At 35.3% G+C, this 13038-nt stretch overlaps 1 long non-coding RNA gene across 1 annotated transcript in view; it reads left to right on the top strand.

Annotated features, from left to right (window-relative positions):
* The window catches only part of LOC144340162 (uncharacterized), a 71477-nt gene that overhangs the window by 14826 nt on the left and 43613 nt on the right, over positions 1-13038 (top strand). The window contains exon 2 of the long non-coding RNA XR_013415924.1: positions 9132-9273. This is a non-coding gene — a long non-coding RNA (uncharacterized LOC144340162). The remainder of the gene's footprint in view (positions 1-9131; positions 9274-13038) is intronic.

Genomic DNA, 13038 nt, shown 5'->3' on the forward strand with positions numbered 1-13038 from the left:
GTATTGTTCTATGAACTAACAGCAGTTGGCAGAAAACCCAACAAATATTTGCTGGATGCTGTTGAATGCAAAGTGATTAAAACTAAAAACTTAAAATACTAGGGAATAAGTTTAACAAGAAAGGATAAGATCAATAAGATATTTCACATATACAAAATATTTCACCACTTTTAAAAACTATAACATTTATTGCAGGAAAAAATATAAGATCTGAAATATGTTAAAAAAAAAAACCCCACATTCTTGGATGTAAAGATGTAATACCATTAAAACTTCAATTATTTTGATTGATACATTAATATGGAAGAGAAAATATCCCCTCAAAACCCTCCCCTAAACAATGTTAAAACAGGATCACGTTGGAAGATTTGTTTTAATAGATATCAAAATATACTATTAAGTGATTTTAATCAAATCAATATTATATTGGCAAGGGAATAAACAAATAGATAATTGAGAACAAAGATTCATTAAATAGATTCCAGAATATGTGAAATTTTTAATATGAGACACATACATCAGCTCAATTGAGTAGGAAAACAATGATTGTTTACTAAATGATGCTAGCATAAGTGGTCATTCATTTGGAATTAAATTAGATTGTATTTCTATCTCATACCATATACAAAATAAATGTCAAAGTAATTAAAAGGTAGAAACAAAATCTATAATACTAAAAGTGCAATCTAAGTGTAGGAAGAATCTACTCAAACAAGACAATAAGCTGGAAGCTATGAAAGAAAATATGCATATATTTGTATAAAAATAAAATATTGTTGATTCATTAATTTCATCAAGATTATTGAGTTTCTACCTCTGGGTTGGTTCTAGACATTAAATCAGTTACAATTTAAAGCAGAATGCTGAGCAAAGGCCTTACTGAAAAGATAATTAGATGATCCAAAGCAAGATTTGAAGGAGGTGAGGGATCAGGCCACAAGGAACTCACCAAGCAGAGAAGACAGTAAGTGCAAAGGCCCTGAAGTGAGAATTGGCTTAGCACGTTTGAAGAACAAAAAGAAGGCCAGTGTGGCAAGAGCAGAATAAGCAAGTGGGAAAGTGAAAGGCCATGAAGTTGGAGAGTAGCCAGAGGCTAGACTTCATAACTTTTTATAAGCCATGATGACACTGGATTTTACTCTGGATAAGATGGGAACCAATGTACCTCTTAGGTTGCTTTTATCAAAAAAAAGTATTATATTAGCAAAGCTTTATTGAAATTAGCAATTTTTTATCCCAAACCTTTGTTTTGAGAATAGACTGGTAGGGAGGAGGGTGGCAGTCAAGGAAGGCAATGGGGAGATAAGTTATAGGCTATTGTGACTCTCCGGGCTAGAGATGATGGTGGCCTCCACCAGGATGGAAGCAACAGAGATGGCAAAAAGTAGTCAGATTCTGGCATTTTTTTAAAAGTATAATCATCAGAATTTGCTGGCAGATTGGATATGGATTGAAAGAGAACAATAACAGTGAATATTGATTCCAAGAGTTTCAGCCTAACTTAATTGGAAGGATGGAGATGCCAATAACTGAGACAGGGGTACTGTTGATGGAGGCAATGTAGGGGGAAAATCAGGAATTCCATTTTTGCCCATAGTAGCTCTGAGATTCATATTAGACATCTAAGTGAAGACGCTGAGTTTTAAACTGGGATTTAAAAAATCAGCTTTAGACTTTCAGCTTTCATATTTTTTCCTTCCTAAAAATGATCTACCTGGAAAACTGCCTGACCCATTCACTCTCAGGCTCATATAGTTAGTCCTTTCCTTCCTCCCCTTTTACAAATATCCTCTCCACTTTACAGTTCTCAGAGGACTGAACTACCAGAGCAAACCATTCCAGAGATCTTTTCTCTTTGCTAAGATAAATGACAACAACCTGGTTGGAGGTAGCTGTATCAGTCTTGTTTCCAGAGTGGGGATAAGGTACAGCAGAGCGCCTAGCTAATGCAAGATGGCATGCTGAATGAAAAATAATTAAGCTTTGCCACTTTAAGTCACTGAAATTTGGGGGTTGTTTGTTACTGCAGCACAAATTACCTATCCTGACTGATACAGAGACATGCTTCTAGCCATTCTAAACTTTATTATACTATGTTGCCCCTTGTATAAAAACCTCAGGGCCGCCAAACAAAGAAGCAATTAGAAATATTGGTTTTTCCTTTAGTAATTGACCAATGCACTATAACCCAAAGTTATTTTCTGTCTTGTACATATTTCTTTTAAGATAGAGACACAAGGTCCTAGGAACAGAGTATTTTGGCCCATGTTGGGTCATTGTGAATAGAAATATATTGTGCTGTGGGAAAATAGGAGAGATAACATTCATTTAGTGACCTTATCTCTTCAATCTCTCTCTTATTATCAAACAATCCTTCTTGAGGAGGGGTCCCATAAGAGCAGTGCAAGGAGAAGGTTAGTAGGAAATAATGCCAAAAGGACATTTTCACATATTTAATTGTAATAAACTCTTATTGGCCAGTCTCAAAATCCTAACACATGCCCTTATCTGAAAAAAAAAAAAAAGTCTTTGAACAACTGAAACAAGACAAGTTAGTGATGCTGATTCATTTCAAAGAAATTGAAATGAATTGCGCTGAAAAAAACATTTTCAGAAATAGCTAATATATTTAATATTTTAATAGCTGGATAAAATTTAAGGATGAAAATTTTATGGCTATCTTTCAGATTCAATGTATGCTATTTGGTATAAACTTAGAATGTGCCTCTCACTACCTATGTTGGTATTTAAGATACATCCCTGTGCCTCAGTTATAAAATATGTTAGAGTAGCTACCTCATAGAGTTGTTATAAGAAATAGATCAGTTAATATTCTCAGAGTTTTGGGAGCACAGTAAATGCTACTTTTATTAAATAATAAATACATTAGTAAAATATTCCATGAAATACTTAAAGCACATTTATCAAATTATGAGTTATAACAATTACATAATCATATGATAACAAATATATATGATTATATAAGATGATCTGATACCACCTTATAACATGTTTAATTTTTTTCATTTCCCATTAGATTGTGGTCCAATATATTTACAGCAAATATACCCTTTCTTAAATTAAATGGATAGGTAATGTTTGATTATAATGTCTATTAAAATTACTGAAGTTATTTCTAATTTTTACATGATTCTTAATCACTTCCAAAAGTTAAACTGGAATTCAATACACACTCAAACACACACACACGCTCAGGGTCACACTTTCTTACCAAAAGAAATCCCATGTCCTTGCTTACCCCTTGTTTCACAAAAAGAATGTAATTTGGGGTACATAATACATTGTGTTATTTCACGTTAAGTAATGAAAACACCATTACAGTCCTACTTTATGACTTTATAAAATGAACGATTTATATTAGAGCTACATCACATTAACTTTATCTTAACATCTTTTATTAGTCTACTTTACAAGATACATTTTTATTTCTCATAGGATTTCATAATGTACCTTGAAATATGTATTAACACATTTATTTGAATTAAAAAATAATTACATTTTTTGACAGAAAGTATAATTTGACTGATAAGCCTGACAATGAGGACTAACTATGCAAATTAAATTTCAAGTTGCCAGTTTCAATGAATCAAATTAGATGAATCTGTAGTTCTAAGATTTTGATGAAAATATCTGTACGTGAGATTATACAATTTTATCAAAAATTACTTTGTTAGCAAAGCTGTACTGAAATTAAAAACATATTTATTTTCCCAAAACTTTCTGATTATATTCAGTTAAACAAGGTGCCATTAAATAAAAGAGCAATAGATATAATTAACATTTTTTTCCATTAAACTGCTAAACCCTTTTTTGGTATATTTCTAAGAAACTGGGAAAGTATTTACACTGTCTGTATAACAAAATATTTTGCAAGTCATTTCCAAATCTTTGTTATCAATATAATTGAAGGCAGACCTAACTGAGTTGTCAGCTGACAGATCATTAACATAATTTTAATGAGAATTACATTAATTTTTAACAATATGACTCATCATGAGTTCAAATAATTGACATAGTTTAGCAAAATAATTCCAACCCCATCCACTTATTTATGTGAACAAGATTTCTTAGCAGCTTTGGCTATACCAATAACAATCAGAAATATAATTTATTTTGAACTTTCATGACTACACAACCTACAAGCATACCATGTTTTACCACACTTTGCTTTACTGCACTTTGTAGGTATTGCATTTTTTACAAATTGAAGGTTTGTGGCAACCTTGCATCAAGTGAGTCTATTGACACCATTTTTCCAGCAGCATATGCGCACTGCGTCTCTGCATCATATTTTGGTAATTCTTGCAATACTTCGAACTCTTTCATTGTTCTTATATCTTTTATGATGATCTGTGATCTTTGACGTTAGTATTGTAATTGTTTTGGGGTGCCACGTGACAGCAAACTTAATCAATACACGCTGTGTGTGTTCTGACTGCTTCACAAACTGGCTATTCCCCCACCTCTCTCCCTCCCCTTGGGCTTCCCTATTCCCTGAGACACAACAGCATTAAAATGAGGCCAGCTAATAACCCTAAAATGTCCTCTAAGTGTTCAAGTGAAAAGAAGGCACCCATCTCTCACTTTCAAAAAAGCTAGAAATGATTGAGCTTAGTGAGGAAGACATGTCAAAAGCCCTCTTGCACCAGTTAGCCAACTTGTAAACGCAACGGAGAAGTTCTTGAAGGAAACTACAAGTGCTACACCAGTGCATACATGAATGATAAGAAAACAGACTTGTTGCTGATATGGAAAAAAATTGAGTGGTCTAGATAGAAGATCAAACCAGCCACAACATTCCCTTAAGCCGAAGCCTCATCCAGAGCAAGGGCCTAACTCTCTTCGATTCTATGAAGGCTGAGAAGTGAAGCAGCTCAAAAAGAAGTGATTCATGGGGTTTAAGGAAACAAGCTATCTCCATAACATAAAAGTACAAGGTGAAGCAGCAAGTGCTGCTGTAGAAGCTGCAGCAAGTAAACTGGAAGGTCTTCCTAAGACAACTGATGAAGGTGGCCACACTGAACAACAGATTTTCAATGTAGATCAAACAGCCTTCAAAAAGTCCATCCCTGGCTTCAAAGCTTCAAAACACAGGCAGACTCTTTTGTTAGGGTTTGATGCAGCTAGTGACTCGAAGTTGACGCCAATGCTCATTTACCATTCCAACAACCCTAGAGCCCTTAAGAATTGTACTATATCTACTCTGTCTGGGCTTTATAAATTGAACAGCAAAGCCTGAATGGCTGCACATCTGTTTATAGCATGGTTTACTGAAAAATTTTAAGCCTACTGTTGAAACCTACTGCTCAGAATACAAAATTTCTTTCAAAATGTTACTGCTTATTGACAATGCACCTAGCCACCCAAGAGCTCTGATGGAGATATGCAAGGAGATTAATGCTGTTTCCATGCCTAACACAACAGTCAGTCTGCAGCCCACAGATCAAGGACTAATTTTGACTTTCAAGTCATATTATTTAAGAAATATATTTTGTAGGGTTATAGCAGTCATAGACAGCAATTCCTCTGATGGAGCTGCGCAAAGCGAACTGAAACCTTCTGGAAAGAATTCACCACACTAGATGCCACTAAGAAAGAACGTATGTTATTCATGGGAGGAAGCTGAAATACCAGCACTGACAGGAGTTTGGAAGAAGTTGATTCCAACCCTGGTAGATGACTGAGGGGCTCAATACTTCAGTGGAGGAAGTAACCGCAGATGAGGTGGAAATAGCAAGAGAACTAGATTTAGAAATGGAGCCTGAAGATATGACTGAATTGCTACAATCTTATGATGAAACAGTGAGGAGTTACTTCTTATGGATGAGCCAAAAAAAGTGGTTTCTTGAGATAGAATCTACTCCTGGTGAAGATTTTGTGAACATTGTTGAAATAACAACAAAGGATTTAGAATATTATTATACATAAAATTAGTTGATAAAACAGCAACAGGTTTTTTTTTTTTTTTTTTTTTTTTTTTTTTTTTTTTTTTGAGACGGAGTCTCGCTCTGTCACCCAGGCTGGAGTGCAGTGGCGCAATCTCGGCTCACTGCAAGCTCCGCCTCCCGCGTTCACGCCATTCTCCGGCCTCAGCCTCCCGAGTAGCTGGGACTAAGGATTGACCCAAATTTTGAAAGAAGTTCTACTATGGGTAAAATGCTATCAAAGAGCATTGTATGACAGAGAAACTTTTCATAAAAGGAATAGTCAATGGATGTAGCAAACTTCATTATCCTATTTTAACAAATTGCTACAGCCACCCCAGCCTTCAACAGCCACCACCCTGAACAGTCAGCAGTCATCAACATCGAGGCAAGACCCTCCACCAGTAAAATGATTACAATTCACTGAAGATTCAGATGGTTGTTGGCATTGTTTAGCAATAAAGTATTTTAATTTAAGTATATACATTGGTTTTCAGACAGAATGCTACTGTCTAAATCTGCACTATCTCTGAGGTATGCCCGTAACTGAAAAAGAAGCTCAAATATATTTCATCAAAATATATTTTTAATATTTACAGTTTTAATATTTATGCCTAATAACTACTTATCAAAATAATTATTGTCTTGCTTTGACCAATTTTATAATACTAATAATAGTGCTAATAATTCAATACAGAATAAAATGCTTTACCTTTCAGTCTTTTAATCACAGAGAAAAAATGTTTTGTTAATTTTTGATTTATAGTGTATTATGGAGAAATATGAAGATGATTGAGAAAATATGTCCATACATTAAAGGAATGCATTGGGATAAAACTCTGTGGAGTGAAATGGAAATGTGAGTGTAAGGAGAAAAAGGAACAATGTAAAATTTGACTATTCCAGTAGAGCATCTTCATGTTTCTTTATAGTGATGGTGGTGCTGCCTCAATATTTGAACTATTGTTTTAAAATATCAATATTTTAATAAACTCCAAATCATATCATTTACTACTATTGAAATGTAAAATAAAAAATTTTTCATGTTATCTTGAAAATGTTCAAGGAAGCCAGGCACAGTGGCTCACACCTGTAATCTCAGCACTTTGGGAGGCTGAGGCAGGAGGATCACTTGGCCTCACAAGAGGCCAGGAGTTCAAGACAAGCGTGAGCAACATAGCAAGACCCCATCTCTACAAAAAATGTTTTTAAAAACTAACTGGGTGTGATGGCATACAGCTGTAGTCCTAGCTACTTGGGAGGCTGAGGTGGGAGGATCACTTGAACCCAGGAGTTTGAGGTTGCAGTGAGCTGTGATCACACCACTGCACTCCAACCTCAGTAACATAGCAAGACCCTGTCTCTCAAATAAATTGTTTAAGGAATTACATAGTTCTTGAAGATTATTTTAGGGGATGCATAAGCAAAAGTGTCACTTTACAGAAATTCTCACACACGTGTACAGGAAGAAATGTAAAAGAACATTATTCTAACATTGCTTGAAAAAAGGAAAACTTGGGGTAAATACTCAATGTCCATCAACAGGAGACTAAGTTGGAAAAAATGTACACATATAAATGAAATATTACTATACAGGTATTAAAATGATCAGCCAGAGGTACACGAATCAACATGAATGAATGTCAAAAATATAACGTTAATGCAGCAGCAGATATATTTGTATAAACACTTTTTAATTTAAAACTGCTGAAATATATTGTTTAATTAGAAAATACAGAATAAAACCTTAAAACATGTATGGAATTAATGACCATCAAACTCATGAGAAAGATTAACTCTGGAGACAGAGGGAAATAGAATTGAAAAGAAATATACAGTCTTCGACTAAATCTGTAATGTTTTCTCCTTTTAAAAAATCTGAAGCACTTATAGCAGGAAGTTAGGTTTATTAAAACTCCATAAAGCTAAGGTGTGGGCACATAGGTCACCATATACTCATTTGTATATTTGAACTATTTAATAATAAAAATAGTATGAGATAAAATATAAAAGAAAACAGTAATAACAATATATCCTAAAATGACAAAAGAAAGAATTAAAAAACCAATCCAACAGATTATAGGAAAAAAATACAAAGAAAAAAACGGTGAATTAAAAACACAAAATAAGGTGGTAGAATATATCAATGATTCATTAGAGTTAGATCTGAGTGTAAATGCTACCTCAGACAATGGCAGTAACACATAGAATCCATTAGATGGCAGTGTTACTTTATATTTATTCTCATTTTTCAGCCTGGTGGGGTCGAGACTCAATGGCGTTCAACGAATTAGATCTCAGACTCAGTTCGATGCTGTTTTAGGTTTGACTCAAACAACTAATAATGAGGAAATAATAATACTTACAGTAACATTTTTAATGTGCAATACAAATATAAATTTTTATTACACAATTGTTATTTTAAATCTCTTTCTGCATATTTTCCATTAATTATTCTTTAACTTGCTAAAACAATTTTGTGTTATTCTATAGGCCCTTCGAGAGGCAGGCAAGACAGAAAGCATTTCCCATTGCTTTGGGGAAAAAAAATAAAAGGTCTCTAAATTGTCTCTATACACATTTGCAATAATGCGTATGGCTCTTAGAAATACAGCCCCGTGACGTAAGCAACACATGGAATTAAAAGGGATCTTGAAAAACCGTCTGTTCTAACCCCCAGCATCTTGAAAACTGACAGACGAGGAACTAGTCTATTTTTAAAGACTTCAAGGAAGGAAATCATCAGTCAGAAAGTTCTCTTCCCATCTAACCTAAATCTCTCCTGATGAAGTGTAATCCCATTGCCTGTAGTGTGGGCCTTTCCACTGAGGTTGAAGGACATCTGCTGCCCACAATCCTCATCTAGAGAATAAGCCTTCACATCCCAGAATAGGTGCATATTAGGCTCTTATGAACTCTAAAGTGGATCCCAACAAGGCAGGTAGCTATGCGCAACTGTCAGTAAATTACTAATAGCCCAAATGTTATCATTAAGAGACTATCTCACAAAAGCCTGTTGTAAAGAGATCCAACCTTGGAACAGTTACGGAGTTATGACCGTGAAGTAGAGAGAGATGGGTTCTTATCTCCAGTAGCATTTTAGGTTACCTTATGGGGTTCCATTAAATATAATCATGATTAAACACAGGTGCTTTCATTAATTCTTTTTTTTTTTTTTTTTCTTAGGCAGGATCTCACTCTGTCACCCAGGCTGGAGTGCCACTGCACAATCATGGCTCACTGCAGCCTCAACCTCCTGGACTCAAGCCATCCTCCTGCCTCAGTTTCTAGAGTAGCTGGGACCACAAGCATGCGCCACCACACCCAGGTTTGTTTGTTTGTTTTTCATAGATGGGGTCACATTATGTTGCCCAGACTGATCTCGAACTCCTGGGTTCAACCCATCCTTCCACCCTACCCTCCCAAATTGCTGGGATAACAGGGGTGAACCTGGCCAATTAATTCTTTATAATACTCAAAGTCCTGGCCAATTAATTATTTGTAATCCTCACAAAAGGCCTGCAAGTTAGGAGTTGTTATTATCATTGTTACTATTATGATTCTATTTTCCAAATAAGGAAACTGAGGCTCAAGAAAGTTAATTAGTTTGCTCGAAGCAAACAGCTGGTAGGAGACAGAGCTGCCTTTCATTCTTGCCTGACTCCAAGGCTATGCAGGTACAGTACACCACTGTTCTTCAAGTTCTTCTGGCTTTAACGTGATAGGATATATATATATCATATGCATATGTATATCATATATATGATATATATATAATGTGATAGGATATATATACACATATATATATATTTATTTATTTATGAGGGGGAAGTTTCCTCCTCCAAGTCATTGTTCCTCTTTTAACATTAACAAGATTAACTGAAAGTTAACATTGTGTGTAATGATATGTGATGATCAGTGATTCCATTTCTAGCCCGGTGACAGAAGTCCTCAGATATAAGGAAGTAATAACCTGAAGGTAAAGATCAGTATACATAAAAATGTTACCAAGGGAAGTTGTGGAATCGACTACTCTGTCTTTAAAATTAAGAAATATTAATTACCTTCTCAAGGTGCAGAGATCAAATCTATGGTCCATAGACTAGAGGGATCATTCTACCAAGCCCTGAGCAATTCAGAACATTGACCATATGATTGTCTTTGCTTCTGCATTTCAGAGGCCTGCAGTCTCCCTTCCTATGTTTCCCTCCTCTCCTTCCTCTCCCGGCTCTTCTTTTCCTTCCTCTCTCCTCCCCTCTCTTTCCTTCCGTCCTTCTGTTTTTTCTTCTTCCTTCCTTTACTTTCCTTTTCCTTCATTTCCTTTTGTCTTTTTCTTCTTCTTTTCTTTCTTTATTTCTTTCTTTTTTTTTTTTTTTTAAAGACAGGGTCTCACTGTCACCTAGGCTAGAGTATGGAGGTGAGATCCCGTCTGCAGCCTCCACTTCCTTGGCTCAGGTGATCCTCCAATCTCAGCCTTCGAAGAAGTAGCTGGGACTACAGGTGCAAGCCACGCTTTTCTTTTTTAAATTACAAAACAACCACACATCCATTATGTGTATATCAAACATTATAGGCATATAGAAAGCAAAAAAAAAAAAAAAAAAAAAAAATGAAAGTTCTCACCATCTCTCCACACCCTCTCTCCAGGTGGTAACCACTGATAAAAGTTTAATGTGTATCCTTTGGGTCATTTTCTACGCATTCACAAAGCAAAAGGAAGGAGAAAAGCAGAGAAAAAGAAGAGAGAATGGAGGAAGTTATTTCAAAACAGATAATATTGTGCATTTTGTTCTGCAGCCTGCTTCTTTCACACAAGACTGTCTTGTAGACATCTAATATTTATATTTTCTTCTAACAGCTGCACAGTATTTGTTAGCATAGATGTGCCATAATTTGTTAACTATTCCCCTATCAGTAGACATTTAGCAGTCTCTAGTTTGCTCCTGTTCCAAGATATGCTACAGTGAAATTTTTGTCCACGTCTATCTTTATACATTTAATGTGAATATTTCTGTGGAATAGGTGTCAACAAGAGGGGTTGCTGGTCAAAGGTAAGAGCAATTTGAGTCTTCAGACATTGCTAAATTGTCTTCCTAAGGTTCCAGAAGTTATGCTTCTATCAGTTATTATTTTAGCTTTCTTTTAAACCTTTTCATAAATCTCACAAAAAAGACAAATGGGAGCAATGACTAGAAAGTACACAAAGGTTTCAGGATCTTCATTTAAGAATACTTTTCACTCTTTTTTATCAATGTTTTGTGACATTGTTGCTTTTTCTCAAGGGGAAATAGTGGCATTCATGAGGTTTGTTTCTTGGCTTTGTGATGGCTGGAGCTAAAATTAACATACAGTGAAGGTCACAGATCTTAAGTATACATACAAGTCAATGAGTTTTGCTAAATATAATAGAGGATATTTCTATCACCTCAGAAAGTTCCCATATACTCTCTTCAATAAATCCCAGCTTCCATGAATACCCTCCTGTACATACTTTTGTGGACATATTTTCTGTTCCTTTGGCTAAGTTTATAGGAGTAGAAATGCTGAGTGATAAGGCTGTTCTATGTTTATCTTCATAAGAAATTACCAAACGGTACCATTTTATATATTAATCATCACTGTATGAAATTTCTAGGGGTTCCACAGGCTCACCAACATTTTATATAAAATTATATATTATTATAGTTTTAGTTTTTATGTTCCTGACAATTAATGATATTTGAGCATTTATTCTTGTACATATCTTTTGGGAAGTATCTGTCCAAGTATTTTGTCTATCTATTACACTTCTTATTTGTTTTTCCAATTGTTGACTTGTAAGAGTTATTTATGTATTCTCTATATAAATCCTTTGTAGGATATGGGTATTATAAATATTTTCTCACAGTCTGTGGCTTACTGTTTTTAATTAATGGATCCAATATTGTCCTGTTTTCTTCTAGTAATAGTCAAGTTTTAGGTTTTAGGTTCAGATCTGTAATTATCCCTCTGATTAATTTCTGTGTATTATGTGAGGTAGAAGCTGAGGATCATTTTTACTACACATTTACCCAATTTTTCCAGTACTGTCATAAAGACATAAGTCACCCTTATTTTATTATTCTTTTAATGTCTATAGCAGGGGTCCCCAATCCCCGGGCCACAGACAGGTACTGGTCCGTGGCCTGTGTAGAACCTGGGCCACACAGCAGAAGGCATGCAGTGAGCGAGCAAGCATTACCTCCTGAGCTCTGCCTCCTGTCAGATCAGCGGTGGTATTAAATTCTCATAGGAGCACTAACCCTATTGTGAACTGTGCATGCAAGAGATCTAGGTTGTACGCCTCTTATGAGAATTGAATATCTGACAATCTGAGGTGGAAGAGTTTCATCCCGAAACCACGCACTCCCCAATTGTTTCATGAAAAAATTGTCTTCCACAAAACTGGTCTCTGGAGCCAAAAAGGTTGGGGACTGCTGGTCTATAGGCTCTATAGTTTTATTTTATTCCTGATATTAGTAATTTGTTTGCTAGCAGTTTATAAATTTTATTACTCTTTCCAAAGACACAACTTGTGTCTTTTGTTAATTTTATTCTTTTCTATTGCATTGATTTCTACTTTCATATTTATTATTTCTATTATTTACATATATATGGTTTAACTGAGTTTAATTTGTTCTTTTTGTAGTAGCTTAAAATGAAAATTTACATCATTGATTTGACACCTTTCTTTAACTAAAATATCAGCTTTTTTTTTTTTTTTTTTTTTTTTTTTTTTTTTTTTTGAGAGAGGGTCTGGCTCTGTCTCCCAAGCTGGAGTGCAGAGGTGCGATCTCAGCTCACTGCAACCTCCACTTCCCCCGGCTCAAGCAATTCTTCTGCCTCAGCCTCCTGAGCAGCTGGGATTACAGGCATGTGCCACCATGCCCCAGAATAAAAATATTTGTATTTTTAGGAGAGACAGGGTTTCGTTATGTTGGCCAGGCTGGTCTCAAACTCCTGACCTCAAAGGATTTGCCCACCTAGGCCTCCAAAGCGCTGGGATTACAGGTGTGAGCCACGCTCCCAGCCCAACTAAAATATAAACATTTCAAAGTGTATTTCTCCTAAGAAC

This window comes from Macaca mulatta, chromosome 3, assembly GCF_049350105.2.
Source record: "Macaca mulatta isolate MMU2019108-1 chromosome 3, T2T-MMU8v2.0, whole genome shotgun sequence".
NCBI lineage: Eukaryota > Metazoa > Chordata > Mammalia > Primates > Cercopithecidae > Macaca > Macaca mulatta.